Consider the following 27,952-nt stretch of genomic DNA (forward strand, 5'->3'; position numbering starts at 1 on the left):
AGGACTTAGTACGAGGGCTGTTCGGAAAGTAACATCCAATCGGTAGCGAAATGGAAACCACAGAGAAAATGATAAATTTTTTATTCGCAGCAGTTAGTCACACATTCCAACTATCTCTCTAAGTAGTCGCTAACCCGATTTACATATTTGTCGTGGCGTTGTACAAACTCTCCAGTACCTTCGTCACAGAAGACAGCCACCTCTGCCCTCCGCCAGTTCTCTACGCTGGCCTGCCTATCGTTGTCTGTTCCAAAATGTTATCTTCGTAGCCAGCGGTTCATATGAGCAGTGGTGAACATCGCAGTGAGCCAAGTAAGGGCTGTATTTTGGCTGATCAAACACTTCCCGTCTAAAACGCTGCAGGGGTGTCTTCATTGCTCCTGAAGAATGTGGCTGAGAATTGTCTTGAAGAAAGAAACGCATGACATTTATGTTAGGTGGGCTGCATAGTTTAAGGCGATGTCTCTCACCAGATCCACACACTTGGCAGAAGACACTGTTGTCTTAGGCATTTCTACGTGATCACTTTGCGCTCTGAAGTGAAAAGAGCGACGTGAAACGATCGACAGGCACACTAAAAACACTGTCCAACACATCTGTGTAAAGTTCCACAGAATTTTCACTGTGGTTTCCATTTCGCGCCAAATCGGACCTTACTTTCCGATTCCACCTCGTATAACGAGCAAGTTAAGTGGCAAGCTGACAAGTAGAAATAAACTTGCCAATGGCTAATCGTTCGTCGAAGGAATGTAAGGTGAAGTTCACTGACAAGAACGCTCTTTGTGATCGTATAAATCAAGAAATTGAAAAGCTGTGAAATCATACCGTTCGAAGGAAGGTATAAAATATGTCTTTCATCTCCAAAGTAAGTAATGATCAGTGCCGTTCTGTCAATCTGTCTCTGTTTGCCTGCCTGTCCATCGGAATACTATTCAGGGTGTAATTGCATCCTTATGGAAAATCGTCTCCGTTATGTGACGGGATTTGTGATTTCCTGTACGAGAGGTCACAGTTAGTAGTAATTGACGTAAAGTCATTGAATAAAACAGAAGTGTTGTTTGGTGTTCCCCAAGGTAGTGTTATAGGCCGTTTGCTGTTCCTTATCTATATAAACGATATGGGAGACAATCTGAGCAGCTGTCTTCGGTTGTTTGCAGATGACGCTGTCGTTTATCGACTAATAAAGTCATCAGAAGATCAAAACAACCTGCAAAACGATTTATAAAAGATATATGAATGATGCGAAAAGTGGCAGTTGACCCTACATAACCGAAAAGTGTGAGGTCATCCACATGATTGCTAAAAGGAACTCATTAAACATCGGTTGCACAATAAATCAGTCTAATCCAATAGCCGTAAATTCAACTAAATACCTAGGTATTACAATTACGAACAACTTAAATTGGAAGGAACACATAGAAGATGTTGTGGGGAAGGCTAACCAAAGACTGCGTTTTATTAGCAGCACACTTAGAAAATGTAACAGATCTACTAAGGAGACTGCCTACACTACGCTTGTCCGTCCTCTTTTAGTATACTGCTGCGCAGTGTGGGATCCTTACTAGATAGGACTGACGGAATACATCGAGAAAGTTCAAAGAAGGGCAGCACGTTTTGTATTATGGCAAAATATGGGTGAGGGTGTCACAAAAATGATACAGGATTTGGGCTGGACATCATTAAAAGAAGGGCGTTTTTCGTTGCGACTGTATCTTCTCACAAAATTCCAATCGCCAACTTTCTCCTCCGAATGCGAAAATATTTTGTTGACACCGACCTACATAGGGAGAAACGATCACCACGATAAAATAAGGGAAACCAGAGCTCGTACGGAAAGATATAGGTGTTTGTTCTTTCCGCACGCTATATGAGATTGGAATAATAGAGAATTGTGAAGGTGGTTCGATGAACCCTCCACCAGGCACTTAAATGTGATTTTCAGAGTATCCATGTAGATGTAGATGTAGAATTATTCAGCACATCCTTTTGTATTCTGTTTGGTAAGCATGATTCACGCCAGCTCTGCATAAAATAGTCAGTTCCTTGAAACATGAGTTTTTCAGCGAGAGTAACATGATTTACACAGTCAAAAGCCTCGGAAATTTCCCAAAAATTTCATCTGGCGATATTTTATCATTTAAGGGTCCCGCTATCTGTTTAGTGAATGTACAAACACCTTTTTCAGTCAAGCAACCCGTCTGGAATCCTAACTGATTAAATTATTTCGACTTAAGTGTGCGACTGCTCTTCAGTACATCATATTTTCGAATATTTTGGAAAATGTTATCAGCATGAAAATTTTTCGATACTTGTTTAAGTCTGTCTTCTCACCCTCTTATCAAGACGTTTAACAATCGTATATTTTAATCTGCCTGGAAAAACTTCCTTTGCCATTGATGCATTATGTCTATAAATATGGACATTACTTATTATGATTGAACAACTTTTCAGAATTCCGTTTAGAATTACATTAACATCACATGCACTTTTTATATTGTTTTATAATACTATTACTATCAGTGTAGAATGATTGTGCTATTTATAATTGCTTAAAGCTTTTTAAAATGGTAGTTTTATATATATATTCTCTTGCTTCTTCAAATGAACCATTTACTCCTATTTTTTGCTGCAATATTTACAAAATTATTGTTAAAAGTATTTGCAACTTGTGAATTGTCAGGCACAACGCTGTCATTTAGTTTACCTGTAATGGTATCTTGTGTACTGACTGGCTGCCCTGACTCCCATTTGACAATAAACCATATTGTTTTCATTTTATTGTCTGTGTTAGTTATATCTTTCTCGATGTGCATACTTCTGGACATTTTCATTCGACTTTCCTTAAAATGTTACCGTCCGTTTTCCTTTGTCGTATGAAAGTAATGTCCGATCTTGACTTACTCTGGCGTTTATATCAATTTCCGCGGCTTACTTGTTTTTTTAATGTCTCTCCTTGTACTTTTTTTAGGACTTTCTGTCCAAGAAATGAAAGAGCAAGTAGATCAGGAGGAGTTGTGAAAATATGGGCCCCTTCAAATTATGAGACTTATATGCAAATTATTCAATCAGATTGTAGAGGGGGAGTAAATTTCAAGGAGAGGGTGTGTATCATAAATATCTGCTATCTATGAACAGGGAAACAAGAAGCATCCAAGTAATTATAGGGGAATTAGTGTTACGGCATCTGTCAGCAGACGTTTTGGCGCTATACTGTAAAACAAGTTTATTTATATATTTATTTACTCGTTAAGTTCCGTAGGACCAAATCTCCAAGGTCATGGAACGTGTCATGTTATGAAATTACAACATAAACGTAAAACAGATAAAAATAAATGTTCATGAACCTTAAAAAACACAGTCCATAAGTTTAAGTAAACGCTATCAGCAATACAATAAAAATCAGCTTAAATTTTCAAGGAACTCCTCGACAGAATAGAAGGAGTGACCCATGAGGAAACTCTTCAGTTTCGATTTGAAAGCGCGTGGATTACTGCTAAAATTTTTGAATCCGAGTGGCAGTTAATTGAAAATGGATGCAGCAGTATACTACACACCTTTTTGCACAAGAGTTAAGGAAGTCCGATCCAAATGCAGGTTTGATTTCTGCCGACTATTACCTGAGTGAAAGCTGCTTATTCTTGGGAATAAACTAATATTGGTAATAAGAAACGACAATAAGGAATATACGTATTGAGAGGCCAATGTCAAATCAACCAGACTCGTGAACAGAGGTCGACAAGAGATTCATGAACTAACACGATTTATTGCCCGAACCACCCCTTTTTGAGCCAAAAATATCCTTTGAGAATGAGAAGAGTTACCCCAAATTATAATACCATACGACAATATCGAATGAAAATAAGCAAAGTAGACTAATTTTCGTGTCGAACGATCACTCACTTCTGATACCGTTCGAATAGTGAAAATGGCAGTATTAAGTCTTTGAACAAGATCCTGAAAGTGGGCTTTCCACGACAGCTTACTATTTATCTGAACACCTAGAAATTTGAACTGTTCAGTTTCACTAATCATATGCCCGTCCTGTGAAATTAAAGCGTCAGATTTTGTTGAATTGTGTATTAGAAACTGTAAAAACTAAGTCTTACTGTGATTTAGCGGTAGTTTATTTTCCACAAGCCATGAACTGAGGTCATGTACTGCACTATTTGAAATTGAACCAATGTTGCACACAACATCCTTTACTATCAAGCTGGTGTCATCAGCAAACAGAAATATTTTAGAGTTACCCGTAATACTAGAGGGCATATCATTTATATAAATAAGGAACAGGAGTGGTCCCAAAAACCGAGCGAGGTGGCGCAGTGGTTAGCACACTGGACTCGCATTCGGGAGGACGACGGTTCAATCCCGTCTCCGGCCATCCTGATTTAGGTTTTCCGTGATTTCCCTACATCGTTTCAGGCAAATGCCGGGATGGTTCCTTTGAAAGGTCACGGCCGATTTCCTTCCCAATCCTTCCCTAACCCGAGCTTGCGCTCCGTCTCTAATGAACTCGTTGTCGACGGGACGTTAAACACTAACCACCACCACCTGGTCCCAAAACTGGTCCCTGGTGAACCCCCCACTTGACATTAGCCCACTCAGGCCCCACATCACAGCCGTTATCAATATTGTGAGTAATGACCTTTTGCTGCCTGTTGCTGAAGTAAGAAGTGAACCAATGGTGAGCTATTCCCCGTATTACGTAATGGTCCAACTCCTGGAGCAATATTTTGTGATCAACACAATCAAATGCCTTAGTTAAATAAAAAAAAATATGCCAAGCGTTCGAAACCTTTTGTTTAACCCATCCAGTGCCTCACAGAGAAAAGAGAATATAGCATTTTCAGCTGTTAAACGACTACTAAAGCCGAACTGTACTTTTGATAGTAAATCGTGTGATATAAAATGATCAATTATCCTTACATACATAGCCCTTTCAATAACCTTTGCAAACACTGATGGCATTGAAATAGGTCTAAAACTATCTACATTATCCCTTTCTCCGTTTTTATAAAGTGGCTTCACTACTGAGTACTGTTGAGTGGTACTTAAGATAGGTAAATAAATTAGTGAAATCAATGTCAATCGAAGTAGAAATTAGAAAATAAATGAAAACTGAGTTTAGTTTAGAAGAATTACACACTGGCAAACAACAGGCAGAGCAGAAGAGGCAATGACCGTGAAGACAGCACGTTCAGGAGAAGCCATCGCCTTCCCCACATAAGCGGAAGCTGTCGATTCAGCCGTCAGGGCATCGCCCGACCGGCTCACGTGTTTCTCAATTGTCACATGTGATCAAAGGCCCTCGTCTACATTCCAAGAGCCATCGACCGACGTTAGGAAGATTCTTCAAGAAGCTTTTCAACGTGACAGAAGAGGCAATGACCAGCTCACGTGTTTCTCAATTGTCACATGTGATCAAAGGCCCTCGCCTACATTCCAAGACGCAATGGCCGACGTTAAGAAGATTCTCCGAGAAGCTTTTCAACGTGACAAAAGAGGCAATGACCGCGAAGTCGTTCACCTCCAGTGAACTGAAGTAAATAAATACGCGAGATGCAGTGGGCCCGACAGTAGTAGAGTAATGTTCAGTTCCAGTACAGTTCACTCGGTGCTGAAGACCGTCATGCAGGAAGAGACTACATCATGCACAACAGCACCCAAGTCCGCCGCAGTAATGGAATAGCAAGCAGCAGCCTCGCCGCCAGAAGACAGAAGTTAGAAGGTATTAGAAGACTGATTTTTACGTACCCGGGTGACTCCTGAGGACGGGAAGGAGACGGCGTCACACCAGCAGTGACCTGTGAGCTGGTGATGAAGATCTGACAGCTGAAGACTGGCAAGCTGGAGTCCGTTGTTCGAGTCCGAGACACTGGCCTTCCTCCGCCGCGCCGCTAAGCTGGCCGACGCACACCATTGACACACGCGGCCGCATAGAGAAGAGAAACACTGGGCCGCCACATCCAAGGTATCACCATCCGATTCACGACTTCGTTCTCGATAATTAAACGGGCCATCTCGCGATGCGCGTCTCCAGTCAACTGGGCGACACACCGACACGAGACACACACCGCCAGGCGTAATCAGACGCCGCCGCTGCCGCAGCAGGTGGCTTCGCAAACGACACAGCTGCCGCTCTCCCAGCCAGAACAACCCAGTAAGGAAACCGTTGTACAAATCTTTCAATAAAAGTTATCTTATGTAAAAATGCTGTTCCATTCTACCTCATACCTGAGCCAAGGAAGAACCCACCCTGCCCAAATGTTGTTAAGAGAGAAAAAGTAATTTAGTTTGTATTTTTCACCCTGACGTAATGCTATAGAATCAAACTCCCTTTGCAGTAATGCTCATCCTGACAACTGACTATCATCACAGGAGGTTACCCATTTACAATACTGACAATTTGCGTACATGTGTTGGACATCTCATATGGACCTGCAAATTGCTTTCCACAAGATTGCGTTGCGCTAAAATATTGTGGGTCAGTTTAGAAATGATCAGAATAAGTAAAGAGGAAACTGTCTGAGTACGTTCAGTTTTACTCAGCTGTTTCTGTATCAAATAACGTAGAAGTTTACCCGCACAGTCTTTCTTTACATTCGAAGGGGAAGTTTCAAACTTAATTAAAAATGGTTCAATGGCTCTGAGCACTATGCGACTTAACTTCTGAGGTCATCAGTCGCCTAGAACTTAGAACTAATTAAACGTAACTAACCTAAGGACACCACACACATCCATTCCCGAGGCAGGATTCGAACCTGCGACCGTAGCGGTCGCTCGGTTCCAGACTGAAGCGCCTAGAACCGCTCGGCTACTCCGGCCGGCAAACTTCATTAGAAATAAACAGTTTTGATCATTTTAACTTTATACTGTGCGTGAATAGTATATTTGAGAGAAATTTGAAATAAAAGTAAATCTGTTGTGCGAGTGCTTTGTCAACATATACACTCCGTGTTTTACCCACAGCTCACATGTAAATCCCACCGCGCCGTTTTACGGTGAAAAGACGACAACGTTTCACGTCAGACAATCGATTTTTGGATTTGTGAATTGCAGAAAAATACCTTTTACGTAATTTAGAACGTGTGAATCGGGAGCCAGTGCCAGGTACCAGCATTCTGGCCTAGCTCATCTTGAAAGTCAGACATCGCAACAGTTCTCTTTCACTTCCTGTAACTATGACTATTTTAGGCACGAAGAAAGAAATTAATATCTTTGGAATTGTTCCGTCCAAACAATAACACAGAAAAGATAGTATGTCACCACACTATAATGCATAATCCGAAATGTCAGTCAAGTCTGAGACTTAATAAAGTTCAAGAAAATCTTATTTAAGACCGGAAATAAAAGCGAAATTGTTGTTGCCGTTGTGGTCTTCAGTCCTGAGACTGGTTTGATGCAGCTCTCCATGCTACTCTACCCTGTGCAAGCTTCTTCATCTCCCAGTACCTACTGCAACCTACACCCTTCTGAATCTGCTTAGTGTATTCATCTCTTGGTCTCCCTCCACGATTTTTACCCTACACGCTGCCCTCCAATGCTAAATTTGTGATCCCCTGATGCCTCAGAACATGTCCTACCAACCCGTCCCTTCTTCTTGTCAAGTTGTGCTGCAAACTCCTCCCCAATTCTATTCAATACCTCCTCATTAGATATGTGATCTACCCATCTGATCTTCAGCATTCTTCTGTAGCACCACATTTCGAGACCTTCTATTCTCTTCTTGTCCAAACTACTTATCGTCCATGTTTCACTTCCATACATGGCTACACTCCACACAAATAGTTTCAGAAACGACTTCTTGTCACTTTAATCTATACTCGATATTAACAAATTTCTCTTCTTCAGAAACGCTTTCATTGCCATTGTCAGTCTACATTTTATATCCTCTCTACTTCGACCATCATCAATTATTTTGCTCCCCAAGTAGAAAATTCCCTTACTACTTTAAGTGTCTCATTTCCTAATCTAATTCCCTCAACAGCATCGCCGGCCGGAGTGGCCGAGCGGTTCTACGCGCTACAGTCTGGAACCGCGCGACCGCTACGGTCGCAGGTTCGAATCCTGCCTGGGGCATGGATGTGTGTGATATCCTTAGGTTAGTTAGGTTTAAGTAGTTCTGAGTTCTGGGGGACTGATGACCTCAGATGTTAAGTCCCATAGTGCTCAGAGCCATTCTGAACCCTCAGCATCACCCGACTTAATTCGACTACATTCCATTATCCTCGTTTTACTTTTGTTGATGTTCATCTTATATCCTCCTTTCAAGACACTGTCTATTCCGTTCAGCTCAAGTCCTTTGCTGTCTCTGACAGAATTACAATGTCATCGGTGAACCTCAAAGTTTTTATTTCTTCTCCATGGATTTTAATACCTACTCCGAATTTTTCTTTTGTTTCCTTTACTGCTTGCTCAATACACAGATTGAATAACATCGGGGATAGGCTACAACTCTGTCTCACTCCCTGTCTTCGACTCTGATAACTGCCATCTGGTTTCTGTACATATTGTAAATAGCCTTTCGCTCCTTGTATTTTATCCCTGCCACCTTTAGAATTTGAAAGAGAGTATTCCAGCCAAAATTGTCAAAAGCTTTCTGTAGGTCTACAAATGCTAGGAACGTAGGTTTGCCTTTCCTTAATCTTTCTTCTAATATAAGTCGTAAGGTCAGTATTGCCTCACGTGTTCCAACATTTCTACGGAATCCAAACTGATTAAACCAACAATTTAAAAATTGTTGGAATCCCACATTCGCCAAACTTGTAATAATGTACACCGCGCTAATATCCTTTCTCGCAGTTATTTGCCACACACCTCGAAAACAAATTCAATTAATTATGCTCGAGTTGTATTGTATATCTGTAGTAAATACACAAGAGATGAAATATATGTTTCTGTTGAAGTTTTAATACGCTGATTGATACACGGATCAGACTACGTCATTTTGTCAAGTGAATATTGTGTTGTAGGTGGATTTGAGACAGAGTAACATAAAACTCATCAATTCACCAGCTCGGTGACTCACGGACGGTACCGCGCCCTGGGTGGCGCTATGCTTGCGAGTGTGAAGTCGGTCAAATATCAAAATGGTTCAAGTGGCTCTGAGCACTATGGGACTTGACATCTAAGGTCATCAGTACCCTAGAACGTAGAACTACTTAAACCTAACTAACCTAAGGACATCACACATCCATGCACGAGGCAGGATTCAAACCTGCTACCGTAGCGATCGCGCAATTCCAGACTGAAGCGCCTAGAAACGCTCGGCCGGCGAGCCAGGACCCACAGGGGCGGTAAGCATAATGTCCCCGCAGGATTCCTTGCGGGCAAGTTCCGGCGAAGTGCAGTACGGCGCAATGTACTGGGGTAGGGGACAGCCTTCTTGTTCTGATTTCTTTTGAAGATAAGCATCCGCCGCTTGTAGAAATCACAGTTCACACGAAACAAAACTGTAGCCTCGTAATGGTCCTCTGTGAGTTTCTCGAACCCAGTTGCGAGGCTATGGACATTGGCAGGAGAACGTGCGGTTGGCGTAAGGATGGTTTTTTTTTTTCGAGGGAATCCTCGTGACTGGACCGCTGTTGTTAGTACGTTTTTGCGGCAAGGGATATGCGTGGTGTAAGTGAGCGCCAGAAGAGAAGCTGTTGGCGGTAGGACGCTGTCACTGTGATAATATTCTAAGTCCAAGCTACTGCATATACTATATAAGCGAGCGAGAGCCGCGCAGAGGCTCATTCGCGCTGCTGCTGCACAGGCAACTGCATTGAACACCGCTAAGATGCCTTACAGGAGAATTCGTCGCCGTTCTAAACAGACAGTGTATAAAACCATCGAGTTCGCCACAACAGCCGGGGACAAGAAGAACCGCATACCAGTTAAGAGTGTTGCTGCTACCGCACTTGTCGACGGACCTTGTGTTTTCTGTGGTTGTAGACTTAATTTTAGTATTGACATTAAGGGTACTTTTGATCATGGTAATGGTTGGCTCACTGTAGCCATTGTACGTGGAGGTACGGGAGTTCCTAACGTACCTGGACTTGAAAGTTTTGTTGATAGAGACATTATTGCCTATCCTGATCGACTTTTCGTAACAGCGCTGTAGAGGCCGCCACGTCACAGAGTCCCGCAAAGGTACGGAGGACATCATCTTCGTGAAGGGGCCAGCACACAGCCATATTTACAGTGAGCATAAATCGCAGCACCGGCAGAGTAGTTCAATTTGATCTCACACCTGTGGAGCCCAGAATGATCGTCTGTCTCATCTCCTTTTGCACTGGCATTGAATGTGTTAACTTCTGTCACTGTTCCGATCGAGAATTACAGAATTAAATAGTTGTGAATTACCGTGAACATAGAGAGACAGTACATTGTTAAGAGGGCAATAAGTCATTTGACTGATTGTAAAGTAACACTGCTTACCAAGTAACCTTCAGTGAGTCTGCATAGACATAAGTGTCATTGTCTTTTTATTACTCACTTTGTATGTCGATCACATAATCGTGTTTGTGAATAAATGGGAGATCTGAAGTTGATCACTAATAGCATCAGAGGTCTAACAGATAGCCATATAGCATTTGAAAGGAAATTAAAAGGATTCCTGAATGGTAACTCCTTCTACTCATTAGATGAATTTTTGGATCTAGTAAGTGGGTAATTTCCCCACCGCCCCCACAAAAATTAAAAATATTAAGGGTCCTGTAATATTTCGTGTAATGTAATACCTTGTATAGACACATTTTATTAAACTGACTCGTTCCACATCATTACGAAGTGTCGTATTCATTCCCTATGGAACAAGTACTAATCTAATCTAGCCGGCCGCTGTGGCCGAACGGTTCTAGGCGCTTCAGTCTGGAACCGCGCGACCGCTACGGTCGCAGGTTCAAATCCTGCCTCAGGTATGGTTCAAATGGCTCTGAGCACTATGGAACTTAACATCTATGGTCATCAGTCCCCTAGAACTTAGAACTACTTAAACCTAACTAACTTAAGGACATCACACAACACCCAGCCATCACGAGGCAGAGAAAATCCCTGACCCCGCCGGGAATCGAATCCGGGAACCCGGGCGTGGGAAGCGAGAACGCTACCGCACGACCACGAGATGCGGGCTCAGGTATGGATGTGTGTGATGTCCTTAGGTTAGTTACGTTTAAGTAGTTCTAAGTTCAAGGGGACTGGTGACCTCAGATGTTAAGTCCCATAGTGCTCAGAGCCATTTGAACCATTTAGTTTAATCTAATCTAATCTAATCGCTCTCTTAACACGTATTAAGTTACAGGCTTGTAATTTATATTCTGGAAAATATTAGTAATCAGATCAAAATCATAACCAACATAGCATTCCAGTCAGATAGCGATACGTTTTCTTTCCTCTTTAAGAGCTAGACTTTCGTTATCGTGTGGGGATTTGTAGGACTCCCCTCGATAGGGCATGGTGCACTACACAAAGAAAGCAGCTACTTGGGCATCAGAGGACTTGTGGAGTGCACGTGAGAGCTTTTTAGGCTAGATAACAGTTTGAGGTGCTCTGATGAACACTCGCCAGTCGATATGCACCAAGGGGAGTCAAACAGCGTTAAGAAAAAAGAGACTTCGACTGTCACAATTTTATCAGTAGACTGTCGACGTATTCTTAATAAAGCTCACGAATTTACTGCTCTCCAGGGAAGTTCTCGCGCTGAAATTATTCCTGGTGCCGGTACCGACAGATGGCTGAATCCCAAAGTGGAAAGCCCTGCGATATTTAGCGAGTCGTGGAATGTATATCGGAAAGATAGATTAGTGACCATAGTAGGGGGAGTGTTCATTACAGATGACAAAAATATTTATATGCGAAAATCGAGATTATGGGTCGAGGCTGTGTCACGTGGACTAAGGTAAACAGAATTATATGCCTGGCTAACTGGCAATAAATTACAGTTTTCCCCCAATTCCTTTCCAAAACATTTCATATCCACATTTCTCGTAACAACTTACATATGAGTCACAAAGGAACGTGTTTTAATTACATCCACATGGTTTTGTGCAATTGTGTATTCGACCTGTAAGCCGCGCACTTTAAACCATGTAAGGTGGTTTCTGGTAAGAATGATTTTCAAAAGGTAATTTCTAGATATTTAATAGGAGATACGTAATTTTATGTGCACATGTCTGTAAACATGGTAATGGGAATTTGTGAGCGTGTACTGCAAATGTGACGTAACTGTGTTATGGGAATGGCTATGGTGAGTGGATGTTAAGTGCAGTGTTATTTTTGCTGTATGAAGTTGAAAATGAAAATAATGGATACGATAAAATATGGTCGGGCCATCAATCGAGGAATATACAGTGTGATTAGAGTTCGCACATGCGAGCAGCGGCGTAATGAGATTAGTGGAGGGCTGTAATTGCGTAATGGACTGCCATTACTGTTAGAGTGTGCTCATCGCGCGAAACTCTTCTAAAATGCTTCACACGTGATATCTCATCATTTCCGTAGCTTTTAAATTCTGGAGACCGAGCGTTAATAATCGCTGAGGGAAGGTAAGCTAAGTGATTTACTTACCCCACTTGGGAAAATAGTATTTCAGTTTTTTCATGCAGCAAAACCCATTCGGCAGCTGCCATACTGATGAACATTTACGCCGACCTAGCTCTTTCACCGACTCGCCAGTTACATAAACTGTTATTTAGTGACTTCGTAAGGAAGACTAGCTATCAGCCTCTTTACCGCCCCAGTCAGGAGGAAAGCGAGGGCCGAAGTACTGCCTAAATGGCTCGTGGTTCCTTGAATTCACAGACTTTTTAATACTGTCAAAATGATGTGTGGTGTGCGTACTGTAAGACCTTCGGTACACACACCATCAGATTATTTGACTTGTCGCTCTAACGAAGTAGGCGAGTGTCAGCAATATGTCTCGTGGTCTTATCGTGGCGTGTTTATCTTCTGCCGTTAGGTCAGACGATAGAAATGCCACTTGCACGCTTAGAGTAGCAGATTGACGGTGACCACCTTTAAACAGAACTTGATTAATTTTCACACACATTTATTGAAATAATAACAACCATAGAAATTACTTAACTTGGTTCTGGATGCTATTTACAATTGACAATCTGAAGTTCCTTTGGTGTTAGTACGTTAATCTTATTCTCACATATATCTCTGATACTTGACAAAAGTGTCTATACATTTATCTTCATGGCTATGTACAGGCATACAGTAATCTTATTAGGCGCAGACTGGAACTTGACTATAGACTGGTACAGACAAATGTAGAACTCGTACAGACTGGTACAGACTAATGCAGACTGGTACAGACTGATGCAAACTGACTAATCGGAGGTATGTACACTCGTTATAATACCTCGCGCGTTCATGTATCACTGCGCGAGTGTGATCCGCGAGGATAAAAGGTTCTACGTTAGCAGCAATCTCATTGGCTGCGTTACATATTAATACGCGGATCGCCGGAAGCAGAATTTGGTCCGTCTGTAAGGCAGCGCCATCTCGTAGTGCGGAGACGGACGAGCGCTGCGCCTGCGCTGTCGTGCTTAGCGGGGCGCGCTCTAGTGGGAAAGTTGTGTACGCACTGACTACGCGGAACTATGTACACAATAGATGACAACGAGCTATTTTTCTCAGGGATGCTATATAGGCCTACACTCAGGTGACGAAAGTCATGGAAAAATTTTGTGTTAAGTTCCTATGGGAGCAAACTGCTGAGGTCATCGGTCCCTAGGCTTACACACTACTTAATCTAACTTAAACGAACTTACGCTAAGGACAACACACAAATGGCTCTGAGCACTATGGGACTCAACTGCTGTGGTCATAAGTCGACAACACACACACCCAGGCCCCAGGGAGGACTCGAACCGCCGACGGGGGGAGCCGCGCGAACAGTTGCAAGGTGCCCCAGACCACGGGGCTACCTCAGCCGGTGGAAGTCAAATGTTCAAATGTGTGTGAAATCTTATGGGACTTAACTGCTAAGGTCATCAGTCCCTAAGCTTACACACTACTTAACCTAAATTATCCTAAGGACAAACAGACATACCCATGCCCGAGGGAGGACTCGAACCTCCGCCGGGACCAGCCGCACAGTCCATCACTATAGCGCCTGAGACCACTTGGCTAATCCCGCGCCGGTGGAAGTCGTGGGATAGCGATATGCACATATACAGATGACGGCTGTATCACGTACACAACGTGTAAAGGGTCAGTGCATTGGCGGAACGGTCGTTTGTACTCCGGTGATCCACGGGGATAGGTTTCCGAATTGATCATGGCCGAACGATGGCAATTAACAGACTTTGAACTCGAAGTAGTGGTTGGAACTAGACGCAAAGCACATCCCATTTCGTCAATCGTTAGAAAATTCAGTAGTCCGAGATTCACAGTATCAAAAGTGTGCAGAAAATACTGTATCATATTCCGAGCACTACCTCCGACCATGGACATCGTAGTGGCTCACGGCCTCCACAAATCGAAATTCAAATTTTGATTTTGAGTTGCAAAGAATCGCTCATTTCACGTTTAATGTACCTGAAATTTCAATTGAAAGATTTTGTGTGTAGGTGGCACAAGATGTTTGTAATAAACTTAATGAAGAACTGAAGGTGGTAACTTAGTTTTACTGAAACCGATTATCTACAATAATGGTTTTTTTTTTTTTTTTTTTTTTTTTGCGATCTCGGCTATGAAGTTCTTCTTCTCCTACGTAATCACTGCAGGTCGCCCCTACGAACTCAGTATGAGAGTAAACTAGTTGTTCCTTTTTTTTCCCTGAACCGCCAGCTTTCTCTTGCTTCAGATCCACTCGATGCACCCGATCCGTCTTCTCATCTCCTATCCTTATTAATGTAACAGGAGTTAGCACCTCAGTCCGCCGACACGATCCGACAAAACTGGGATATAGTTTTCGCAACGTCTTCCCTGCATGATCACGTCCACAGAAAAGATTAACATTAGCCATCTCTCCATCTCTCCCATCTCAATGTTGCCTGGCCGGCGACCACGGCCGTACCGCAAGGCTGTTCAAATTGCTCTTAATAATCTTACGACTAACCTCGGCGGGAAACAATTTGTAAGAAACCAAATAGTGCAAAGAAGAGAGTTCAAAGAATAGCAAATATTAAGGAGGCCTGATAAGCCTTGTGTACTTCATGAGTAGCTGTATTAAATGACAAACTTAACCATGATCTCTCAGATCCGGCAAGGTAAATAATTAACGCTGTTTTTTTTTTATTCATGGTAAATCTCTCAGCGTAAGATGGCTGAAGATATTAGCGCGTCGTGGTCACTTGAGTTATACCATGCCGAAAACAAAATTTCTTATACTTTTTAGAATTAAATGAGGGTATTTTATCGCTCACCAAGACTTCTGGTGGACAAAAGGGTGAGAAAATGCCAGTTAAAAACCTAATACTCAGACTGGCAGTTACCCTTACACTAGGCACCAGCAGAACAAAAAACGCATCAAACAAGAAACGCATCAACCACAACAAGGATGAACCAACTCCCCTTTGGGTGCGTAGTAAAGGATCCACGTAATCAATATATAGGCGCTCCATAGAACGTTGAGAAGGGACTAATGGAGCTACTCTCTACAACCATCAGAACTACACTTCGCAACCCTGCACGCTTGACGCTGTCTCACCATTCTACTTACATCCAAATAGATCGAGAGCCAAAATGGGACTTGCTTTACTTTGTGAATGGCCTTATAACGCCCAGATGTCCGCCAATTGCGGAATCATGGTAATACCGAAACACTGCAGTGGTCAAGACGTCAGGAGACAAATTTTCAGTTGATCATTCTGGCCCGAAAAGTAGCAGACCCTTTCTGAAGCTCATAGCCCTATTCCTGCGCCCTCGCCTAAGCGACTTCTGATAGGTTCTAAGTGGGCGCCACACTCCTGCTGTTTCTTTATGTCAGCAAATAACGCCAGAACATCGATTAGGAAGGGATACTCCAAGTCTTCGAGCTCGTCAGAAAAACGAATTTTCGATTGATCATCATGGCACATAAAGCAACAGAGTATCGTATTTGAAGCTCATAGCCCTTCACCTGCTTGCCCTTGGCCAAGGGAGTTCTCATAGTTCCTAAGTGGACGCCGAGCTCCTGCTGTTCCTCTATGTCATCACATTACGTTGAACCCCATCCTCTTCTACCTCAAACATCCTGCACAGTGTATCCACAACATTTTTACTGCCCCTTATTGGTTTGAAAGTGCATATAAAGGCTGAAATTCGTACTGCCCAGCGCGCTATTCTACAAGTCTCCCTAGGAGGTGCGAAGACCCGACTGAGAGCCTGAGTGTTGGTCTCAAGACAGAATTCCTTGTTTTCCAGGTAAAATATAAACCTTTCAACTGCAAAGAAGACCGCAACTCATAGGTGCAATAGCGGCTTTCAGCTTGAGTAAAGCCCCTGCATGCGTATGCAACTACTCTACGCCATAGTTCTGTTACTGTAACAAGACGGCTGCCACCCCTGAATTATGAAAGGTGGCTACACTGAGCCACAGCGCCAGAGATCGCGCTAGAGAGCATTGTTCCGCCGCCTCCACTGGCAGTGATTATTGAGATGTCGTAGTGGGCAGTGCTTGGGGAGAGCTCGTGGTAGTCAGTGCTTGTTAAGAACTCGTAGCAGAGAGTGTTTGTTGAGATGTGCTAGTAGGGAGTGCTTGCTGAGATGTGATACTGAAAAGTTCTTGTTGAGATGTGGTAATAGCGAGTCGGTGTGGAGATATATTGTAATGATTAGAGTGATTTTGGTCAATATATGAAGGTAACGAAACTTGATTTATTTTTCATTATTTAATGTCGTAAATAATGCTTCATTACAGGTTCAGTCAACAAAGCATCTGGCTTGTGTTCTGGGATTAGAGTGTAATCCTGGTTTTCTTGCGCAATTGTAGTATTTCTATTTTCTTTAATTAATTCAGTATAAATGATATTTAAAATTTCTTGTGTTGTTGAAGAAGAACCATGCCAGATGCGTACGTTGAGTCATACTTCCACACACAGAACAGTTACACTTGTGCTTTGGTTTCGTAGGTTTTATAGTTGCTGGGGACTTAATTAATTAATTGTGTTAATGAAAATTTCCATTTCATCCTTTGTTGTTGTTCTATGCAGTCAGATTGCGTAATAATACTAGTCAGGGCCAACCGTTACGAGACTTCGTAACCGAACAGACAGCTACTGAAGCAAAAAAATAAAATTATTTGCATTCTATTTTAATTAAGCCCCCATGCAATTAGAAGCTTCGGTCTGCATGATAAAACCCTGTTCAAAACCATGGACCACTGACATGGGAGCGTTGTTCAAGGCGACGTCCAGAGCAATAAAAACGGCCTGGTGGCTTTCGGTCCATTTGAAAGCTTCCCCATTCTTACGCAATTGATTTAAAGGGGCGGCAAGTTCTGCGAATCTGGGCACAAACTTACGAAAAAGTCACTTTTCCTGTGAACTCAGCTATTCGGTTTTTGGCCCCGCGGTTGAAAGTTTTGGGTAGTGCGAGATCGCATATAACTTCCTCAGTGGAGACAAGATGCCTCAAAAAGGAAATCTCCTTTCGCACTAGCTTGAATGCTTTGTGGACAGCCGCATTACCCTCAAGACCTGCTTAATATGCTCCAAGGGTTCTGAAAAGCTTCTACTGTAAATCACCACACCAGCAATACAATTGTAAACGAATTTATATCGAAGCAGAATCACACAGTCTGTACAGCGCCGCCGCACCGGTGGGTAAACCAAAGAGTAACTGGTTGAATTCGCACAGACTCCAGTTGGTGGAAAAGGCAGTCAGCGGCTTGGATTCCTCTGCTAAAGGAATCTGCTAGTAGGCCTGATGAAGATTGAACACACCGGAAGATTCCGTAACATAGACAAGCTCTAAAGGTATTGATATCAAGGTATACAATGTGACATTCGCCAGTTTGTCATCCTACCTGGCAGTGAGTATGTTGTTGGCAACGTCATGCTCTTAAGAACGATGGACAATACTATCTCTAATGCATCTTTCAACAAACAGATTACATGCGGCAATTCTGCTTTTTCATTTTCAGCAAAGGATCTCTCTCTCTCTCTCTCTCTCTCTCACACACACACACACACACACACACACATACACACACACCAAGTCAGGTGAGGTACTGTGCAGTGTCCATGTCATATGTTTGAAGGTAAAGAACTCGAAAGTTTCCAAATATGTCTACAAGGAGCATCACGTCACCTTCCTGGGAGACAATACTCACTGCTCCCTCCTGTTGCTTGCAGAAACTGCAACACTGAATGGGGAGAATAGTATGCACAAGCAATCAATGGAGAAAGATTTAAGTTCGTTAAGAGTAATATGTATTCGTTAGGCTTACAATTTGTGGTTGCGCACGTCTTATTGGAAGAAAAACTGTTGAACGATGTTGATGGTTAACATTAGACGACACCAATGCCTTGCCTTGAATTGAAGCTCAGCTTTTATAACCCCTGATGACTAAACAAGTGGTGGGGAGGGAATTCCCTGGAATTTCTTATCTCATGTGAAATACTGTTGAATGAGAAAGTGGTACACTATCGAATTACTCTCAGTTTCTTATTTCATATTAAATGCCTACTCATAGGTTTCCAGGCGTTTGTCCGACGGCCAAAAAAGTGATAAGTCCTCTCTCGTCAAATTAAGCTTTTTCTTCCAGATTTGAAATAGGAAACAGATACGCAGATTCAAGGTACTCAAATTTAGGTGTCGCTTCCTCACCTTTGTAATGCATAGATATACATGCTAGCTGTAATTGTAATTTCACAGTTAAATTAACTTGATTGTCTAATTCTAACCATTGCATGAGGATAGAAAAATCTTATCACTCTCAGCTGCAGGCATCACCAGCTACGCCCTCAATTATTTGTTTGATGTATTCCAACCTGTCTTCCTCTACAGCTTTAACCCTACACAGCTCCCTATGGTACCATGGAAGTTGTTCTGTGATGTGTTAAGAGATGTCTTACTATCCTATCGTTTCTTCTTGTTTGTGTTTTCCACGTATTCCTTTCCTCGCCGATTCTGCAGAGAACCTGCTCATTCATTACCTTATCAGTGCACATGATTTTCAACATTCTTCTATAGCACCACATCTGAAATGTTTCGATTCTCTTTGTCTCTCTTTCCCACAATCCATGTTTCACTCCCATACAGTACTGTGTTCCAAACGTACATTCTCAGAAATTTCGTTAAGAGTAATATGTATTCGTTAGGCTTACAATTTGTGGTTGCGCACGTCTTATTGGAAGAAAAACTGTTGAACGATGTTGATGGTTAACATTAGACGACACCAATGCCTTGCCTTGAATTGAAGCTCAGCTTTTATAACCCCTGATGACTAAACAAGTGGTGGGGAGGGAATTCCCTGGAATTTCTTATCTCATGTGAAATACTGTTGAATGAGAAAGTGGTACACTATCGAATTACTCTCAGTTTCTTATTTCATATTAAATGCCTACTCATAGGTTTCCAGGCGTTTGTCCGACGGCCAAAAAAGTGATAAGTCCTCTCTCGTCAAATTAAGCTTTTTCTTCCAGATTTGAAATAGGAAACAGATACGCAGATTCAAGGTACTCAAATTTAGGTGTCGCTTCATCACCTTTGTAATGCATAGATATACATGCTAGCTGTAATTGTAATTTCACAGTTAAATTAACTTGATTGTCTAATTCTAACCATTGCATGAGGATAGAAAAATCTTATCACTCTCAGCTGCAGGCATCACCAGCTACGCCCTCAATTATTTGTTTGATGTATTCCAACCTGTCTTCCTCTACAGCTTTAACCCTACACAGCTCCCTATGGTACCATGGAAGTTGTTCTGTGATGTGTTAAGAGATGTCTTACTATCCTATCGTTTCTTCTTGTTTGTGTTTTCCACGTATTCCTTTCCTCGCCGATTCTGCAGAGAACCTGCTCATTCATTACCTTATCAGTGCACATGATTTTCAACATTCTTCTATAGCACCACATCTGAAATGTTTCGATTCTCTTTGTCTCTCTTTCCCACAATCCATGTTTCACTGCCATACAGTACTGTGTTCCAAACGTACATTCTCAGAAATTTCTTCCTAAAATTAATGCCTATGTTTGATACTAGTAAACCTCTCTTGGCCAAGAATGCCCTTTTCGCCTGTGCTAACCTGCCTTTAATGCTCTGTCCACCCTGTGTTATTTTGCTGCCTAAAGAGCAGTATTCTTTACCTTCATCTACTTCGTGGTCACTGGATAAAACCAGTTAGAAGACAAGGTCGAACTCGAGCCCTTGTGAGCTATTTTTCGATCTAGCTTGTGGCGAGTATATTTGCACTTGATCGGTAGGTGGATCTTTGGTGGTTGTTGTGGTGTCACCGCCAGACACCACACTTGCTAGGTGGTAGCCTTTAAATCGACCGCGGTCCGTTAGTATACGTGGGACCCGCGTGTCGCCACTGTCAGTGATTGCAGACCGAGCGCCGCCACACGGCAGGTCTAGAGAGACTTCCTAGCACTCGCCCCAGTTGTACAGCCGACTTTGCTAGCGATGGTTCACTGACAAATTACGCTCTCATTTGCCGAGACGATAGTTAGCATAGCCTTCAGCTACGTCATTTGCTACGACCTAGCAAGGCGCCATTATCATTTGCTTTCGTCCGCAAGCAGTGTGAGCGCGATGTTCTCTGCAAAAACGTTCAGTTGCGTTTCCTGGTTGGAGTGCAGTTTGGTAACCGGCAGTAAGGTTAAATGGTTCAAATGAGCACTATGGGACTTAACTGCTGAGGTCATCAGTCCCCTTAGAACTACTTAAACCTAACTAACCTAAGGACATCACACACATGCAACTAATAACGCCTTTGTTTTAATGATTGACACTCCAATTGACGTATCATGTCTGTGGTACCATTTCGCCTCTTTCACGATAATACAAAATGAGCCACCCTTCTTTGAACTTTTTCGATGTTATCCGTCAGTCCCACCTGTTGCGTATTCCACATCGCACAGCAATACTCCAAAATAGGGCGGACAAGCGTGGTGTAAGCAGTCTCTTTAGTAGGTCTGTTGCACCTTCTAAGTGTTCTACCAATAAATCACAGTCTTTAATTTGCTCTACCCACAACATTATCTATGTGATCGTTCCAATTTAGGGTATTTGTAATTGTAATCCATAAGTATTCAGCTGAATTAAAAGCCTTCAGATTTGTGTGACTTATCGCGTAATCGAAATTTAGCTGATTTCTTTTAGTACCCATGTGAATATTTCAAACTTTTCTTTATTCAGGGTCAACTGCGACTTTTCGCACCACACAGATATCTGAATCATTTTGCAATTCGTTTTGCTCATCTGATGACTTTGCAAGACGCTAAATGACAGCATCATCTGCAAATAATCTAAGAGGGCTACTCAGATTGTCTCCTATGTTGTTTATATAGGTCAGGAACAATAGACGGTCTATAACATTTCCTTGGGGGACGCCGGATATTACTTCTGTTTTAATCGATAACTTTCCGTCTATTAGTATGAATTGTGACCTTTCTGACAGGAAATCACGAATCCGGGCGTACCACTGAGGCGATATTCCATAGGCACGCAGTTTGGTTAGAAGACGCTTGTGAGGAACTGTGTCGAAAGCCTTATGGAAATCTAAAATTACAGAATCAATTTGACATCTCCTGTCGACAGCACTCATTACATCATGAGAGCTAGTTGTGTGTCACAAGAACGATGTTTCCTGAATCCGTGCTATGTGTCAATAAATCGTTTTATTCGAGATAATTCATAATGTTCGAATACAGTTTATGTTCCAAACCCCTACTGCAAATCTACGTTAGTGATATGGCCCTGTAATTCAGTGGATTACTCTTATTTCCCTTTTTGGGTATTGCTGCGACTTGAGCAATTTTCCAGTCTTTAGGTACCGAACTTTCTGTGAGCGAGCGGTTGTATATTATTACTAAACATGGCGCTATCGCATCAGCATACTCTGAAAGGAACCTGGCTGGTATATAATTTGGATCGGAGGCCTTGCCTTTATTAAGTGATTTAAGCTGCTTTGCTACACCGAGGATATCTACTTCCATGTTTCTCATCTTCGCAGTTGTTCTTGATTGGAGTTCAGGAATATTTACTTCGTCTTCTTTGGTGAAGGAGTTTCGGAAAACCGTGTTTAATAACTCTGCTTTAGTGGCACTGACATCAGTGACTTCACCGTTGTTATTGCGCAGTGAAGGTTTTGATTGCGTCTTGCCACTGGTGCGCTTTATGTACGGCCAGAATCTCTGGTTTTTCTGCCAGATTCTGTGAAAATTATTAAAAGCATCTCGCATTGAAGTACGCGCTATATTTTGAACTTCTGCAAAAATTTGCCAATCTTGGCCATTTTGAGTTGTTTTAAATATGGCATGCTTTTTTCGTTGATACTGCAGCAGCGATTTGACCAGTTTTGTGTACCATTGGGGATCAGTACCATCGCTTATTAATTTATGTGGTATATATCTCTCAATTGCCGTCGATACTAACTCTGAAATCATTCCACATCTTTTCCAGGCTTATGTGATCAGATCGCAAGGAACGGAGACAAGCTCTTAAAAAGGAGTTAAGAGCATTTTTGTCAGCTTTTTTAAATAGATGTACTTTGCGTTTATTTTTGATGGGTGTAGGTGTTACGGTATTCAGACTAGCAGCAAGTGCCTTGTGGTAGCTAATCCCTGTATTCGTCATGATACTCCCTATTTGTCCAGAATTATATGTTGTTAATAGGTGAAGAATACTTTCGCAACCATTTACGCTTTGCGTGGGCTCATGAACGAATGGTTCAAAATAACTTTCTGAGAAATCATGGAGTACAATTTCGGATGAGGTTTTATGCCTGCTGCCGGCTTTAAACGTGTAATTTTTCCAGCATATTGATGGTAGATTGAAGTCGCCACCAACTATAATTGTATGAATGGGGTACCTATTTGAAATGAGACTCAAATTTTCTTTGAACTGTTCAGCAACAGTGTCTTCTGAGTCGGGAGGTCGGTAAATCGATCCAGTTAACAGACGCCACAAAATCAGATCACAAACTGCACTATGTGGCGCAGACCTGAAGCGCAAATTGAAACCTGTCGTCGGCAAGAAAAGAAGTGATTCAAACGGTGTATGTTTATTTATCGGAACATGTAACTGCTTTTAAAGTGCATGATATGTATGAATGTATTTATTACACGGAACTGTTCCTGTTTCAATACAATAAACTGGTTGACTGTTAGAGTAAGGATATATCATTATTTTATACTATTAGTTTGCCAAAAAATATAATTCAGTAACATTTAGATTTTATTAAGGCAGCTGTAAAAACTTTGTTGTCTAATAGAGTTGTCTGAAATATTTACTCAAATTGTAACACCCTTCCGTTTGCAGTGGATGATATTCTAAAAATGGTCGAAAATGATGATTAAATTCGTATTTTTCCACTATGTGTGGCAGTAAGTCAAAGTTCACTGTAATTAACAATATGAAAATGCAAAAAAAAATTATGAAAATTTGGTAAAATTTGGTGTTGTATGGCCACACATTTGAGATCAAATTTAATGATGAGGCACAGAGTGAAAGAGGGAGATAGGCAATTTACTGCGGTGTATAAATCACAGAGATGATCAAATATTGTTTATAATTTATGATATTGTGTGCACACACATTTATGAGATGAAATTTAATGACAAGGCAGAGGTGGAAAAAGAGAGAGAGGAAATTTACAGAGATCTGTAATTCAGGGAGATGATGAAATATCGTGTACACACGTGTCAGGAAATTTAATAGTGAGGCACTTTAGTATTTTTAGAAGTGGAACATTAAGCAACGTGTGTGTGTGGGTGTGTGTGTGTGTGTGTGTGTGTGTGTGTGTGTGTGTGTGTGTGTGTGATGCCAATATAAGCAGTTAAGAGGTAAATAACGCCTTTTATGCCATCTAGTGGCAAATACTTTTGAATATTTAAGGAGAGACCCGGGTCCCTATCTCGCCCATGTTAATTCACCAATGTTAATGACCCACTATCTCAGAGACTGTTGTAGATACGGATTTGAAATTTCTGCATTATATTAACTTCTGTCTCTTTATTCTACTGATCTGTGATGGAAGGTTCTCCATCAAAACAAAAGGTTTTACAAATTTTTTACTCAATGCCTGTATTTCTGCAAAAATTTTGTTAACATAAATATACATAGAAATAGCTGAGCTGAACGCATATTCTTGGTTGTAGATCCATGGCTTACTGGATAGTTGTGCAGGAGCCTGTAAAAGTTTCAGTGCAATAGGATGAATAGTTTATGAGAAAACGGGGCATTTGTAATAAAAAACGTATAAACTGAGAAAAGGACGTTTAAGGTTTTCATATGAAATTCTTTACCCTTATTGTTACATAATGTTATTAAAACACCCTGCTCCATATTCTAGGTCATCTTCACCACCAGTTCTATCAAGTAACAGCTGCCTTCTCCTTTTCCTTGCGTCTTTGGTCACATGTTTTGCTGAAACCTCAGCTTTTTTCACTCTTCTGATGTCCACTTTGTGAAGACCTTGCGCTGTATGCTTCCCCAAAATCACTCTCAGCTTCTCAAGTACTCTCAGTCTGCCACTACATCCACTATGAAATGTGATTAGAGTGTCATACGCTCCTAACTGTAGGGTCTTCATCCCAACAAATACACATTTGGTGTGCGAGTCCACAGAAGATTATTGAAAGATTCGTTGACGTTTTGTGTTTTCCCATGCAAACACCTTTTCAACAGATGTGGATTGGCCAGATCTCTAAATATAGGCTTCAGAGCCTCTATTACTGCTTGAGGCACACTGTTTTTATGCTTAAAATCTGCCACAGATCTTTCAGCTTCAGATTTTCTATATTTGCACCATGTGTCAGTAGGAGGAGGAGCACACAAACAATGTTTGGGGTTGTTATCAGTTGAAATTTTATGATAGTAGATAGCCCACACCGTTCTCACCATCTTGTGCAAATAATTGGTCTTGTCCCTGATAGCTTTTCCATAATAATCTTGAAACTGATCTATCACCTTGCCAGTCAATCTGCCAGGACCTTTTATTGTTTTACAATCTAACGGCTTTGCGTTGCCAAGTTTTATTTTCAATTGTCTGAGACGTGCACCCATTCTCTTTTTCACATGGCCTACACACTCTAGTTTAGTTATTGGCACACTGTAGCGTTTGCTGTCCACTACTGCTTTGAAAGACTTGCTGTCTCCATCTCCCAAGAACTGAATGTACCTAACTCCCCTTAGTTCCTCAGATCGCTGAAAAATATTTACTGCAGCAGCCACTTCCATCCCTCCACTTGTTCCCTCATAATTTTTTTCCACAGCTTGGCTTATGGGATTCTACTCTCTCTCTACCCAAGCCATTTTCCCAGCTGCCTGACCCTTTCAATGCACCTCAGTCCATATACTAATCTTCCGTTACTAGTATACAAGTTGTTTTTGCACTTGCTTGATGTGCAAAACGATTTAGAGAATTCGCAGTTCTGACAGGAAATACGTAAATGACAAACAATTCCTTTCTTATCTGATTCATCTTCAGGCAGTGTTACTGTACCACTACAAAGAGAACAACTCATTGCTTCACTTAGAACACGAACCAAAATACCGAACTCCACAATTACATTCGTATCCATGACTTTTTCTACTGTGAGCTCTTCATAAACTCTAAAATCAATTTTCCTTTTTGAAGTACTGGGGGGGGGGGGCGGTAGGAGGGTGTAGGTACTGCACTTCCCTTGTCACTGCTGTCTCTTGTAGTTCCTTGTGATATACTCAAACAAGCTTCATCAGCTACACATTTTCGGTAAAACTTGTTACCTTCGTTTCTTCGCTTCTTGAATATTCCGCGTGGTTTTGTCATTATTCTTTTGCAAAATGCTGTCAATGTCTGCTTGCTGAGCGAACTAAAACCCACTAAACAGAAACTTATTCACGAAACACTTCGCTCCATTCAAAGCAAGAGCTACGGAAAGAATACACTGTGTAGAGCAGACTGTCAACTACAAAACAGCAAAACCACAGCCTTCTATAGTGAATAATTTCGGAAAAATGACCGTTCAAATGAATGTAAGTCAGAGGAGGAAAACTGACAATGCAGATATACAGTAAAGGACGATAATACCAACAAGATAATATTTCCACCAAATAAATAATATATCAGAATGTTCAGGAGATTCCGTAGATTTTAATGAAACAAAAAAATAAAAATCAATTTTTTTCCATTTTTCGCCCAGGGTCTCCCCTTGAATATCACGCCAGTTCAATAGAATCCTAATTTTTTTTTTTAAATACTGCACATCGTCAAACACGGCTCCATTTTTACGCAATTCAAGTGAATGACAGCCTCATTTTAATACTGTGCTGAGATTGATATTTGGTGGAAGGGACAGGGGACGAGGGGAATGGAAGTGGGGGGTGGAGGGGAGGAATGTGATCCGTGTGGCTCGATCACCGATATTCCCGCCGCCGGTGTGTGTCATCTTTCCGGTGATGTGCGCAGAGCATGCAGTGGCGCCACCTACCGGGCCGATCGGGGAGCGAGGGGTAAGCTCTAGCAGGTTGCGGGGGTTTTTCCTTTGGGACGCCAAGGAGTAACGTCGTTTGGGAAGTCTGGCGGACAGTACATGCACTGAGCGAGGCAGCAGGAAGAGCTCAACTAAAAGGAGCTGTTTACCCGGGTGACGACGCCGTAGCAAATATCGCCGGCGTGCAAGCAGTCGCGTTACTGGGAAGCCGTTGGTGTATTTCGCTTCCTACGTGTCTCCCGGCACCGGGATCTGCGGGGGTTGGTTTCGTCGAACAAGCGAGAGGGTGGGGGCCTTGCTTGTGCTGTAAACTGTGGCCGGAATCGACTACTGGGCTCAGTGCTGTTGACTTCATTTTCTTGGCCGGCCGTTGCTACTCCTACTGAGTCTGTCCTCGAATGTGTTAATTTTAACTTGCTTAGTATGCAAGGTTCTAGTGAGAGCTGTATGTGATGTGATGATTAACATTTACTATGGCCTGGAGTGCTGATACATTCTGTTTATAGATTGCTACTGTCGGTGTTAACCGCCATTGAAAACAGCTTGCCTGGTCCTTGTCTAAGTGCCGTTTGGTTATTTACTTATTGATTTACACGTCACGTTCCGTAGGACCAAATTGAGGAGCAAATCTCCAACGTCATGGAACGTGTCAGTACATGATCTTACAACATAAAACTAATAACAGATAAAAATAAATGTTCATGAACCTGAAAAGAAGTCAGTCCATAAGTTTAAGTAAACGCTATCAGCAATACAATAAGAATCAGCTTAATTTTTGAAGGAACTCCTCGACAGAATAGAAGGAGTGACCCATGAGAAAATTCTTCAGCTTCGATTTGAAAGCGCGTGGATTACTGCTAATATTTTTGAATTCGAGTGGCAGCTTATTGAAAATGGATGCAGCAGTATACTGCACACCTTTTTGCACAAGAGTTAAGGAAGTACGATCCAAATGGAGGTTTGATTTCTGCCGAGTATTAACCGAGTTAAAGCTGCTTATTCTTTGAAATAAACTAATATTGGTAACAAGAAACGACAATAAGGAATATACATATTGAGAGGCAAATGTCAAAATACCCAGACTCGTGAACAGAGGTCGACAAGAGGTTTGTGAACTCACACCACTTATTGCCCGAACCGCCCGTTTCAGAGCCAAAGATATCCTTCTAGAATGGGAAGAGTTACCCCAGAACATAATACCATACGACATAAGTGAATGAAAATAAGCAAAGTGTCGAAGTATCACTCACTTTTGATACCATTCGAATAGTGAAAATGGCAGTATTAAGTCTTTGAACAAGGTCCTGAACGTGGGATTTCCACGACAGCTTACTATCTATCTGAATACCTAGAAATCAGAACTGTTCAGTTTCACTAATCATATGCCCGT

The sequence above is a fragment of the Schistocerca nitens genome, chromosome 2, assembly GCF_023898315.1.
Source record: "Schistocerca nitens isolate TAMUIC-IGC-003100 chromosome 2, iqSchNite1.1, whole genome shotgun sequence".
NCBI classification, from domain to species: domain Eukaryota; kingdom Metazoa; phylum Arthropoda; class Insecta; order Orthoptera; family Acrididae; genus Schistocerca; species Schistocerca nitens.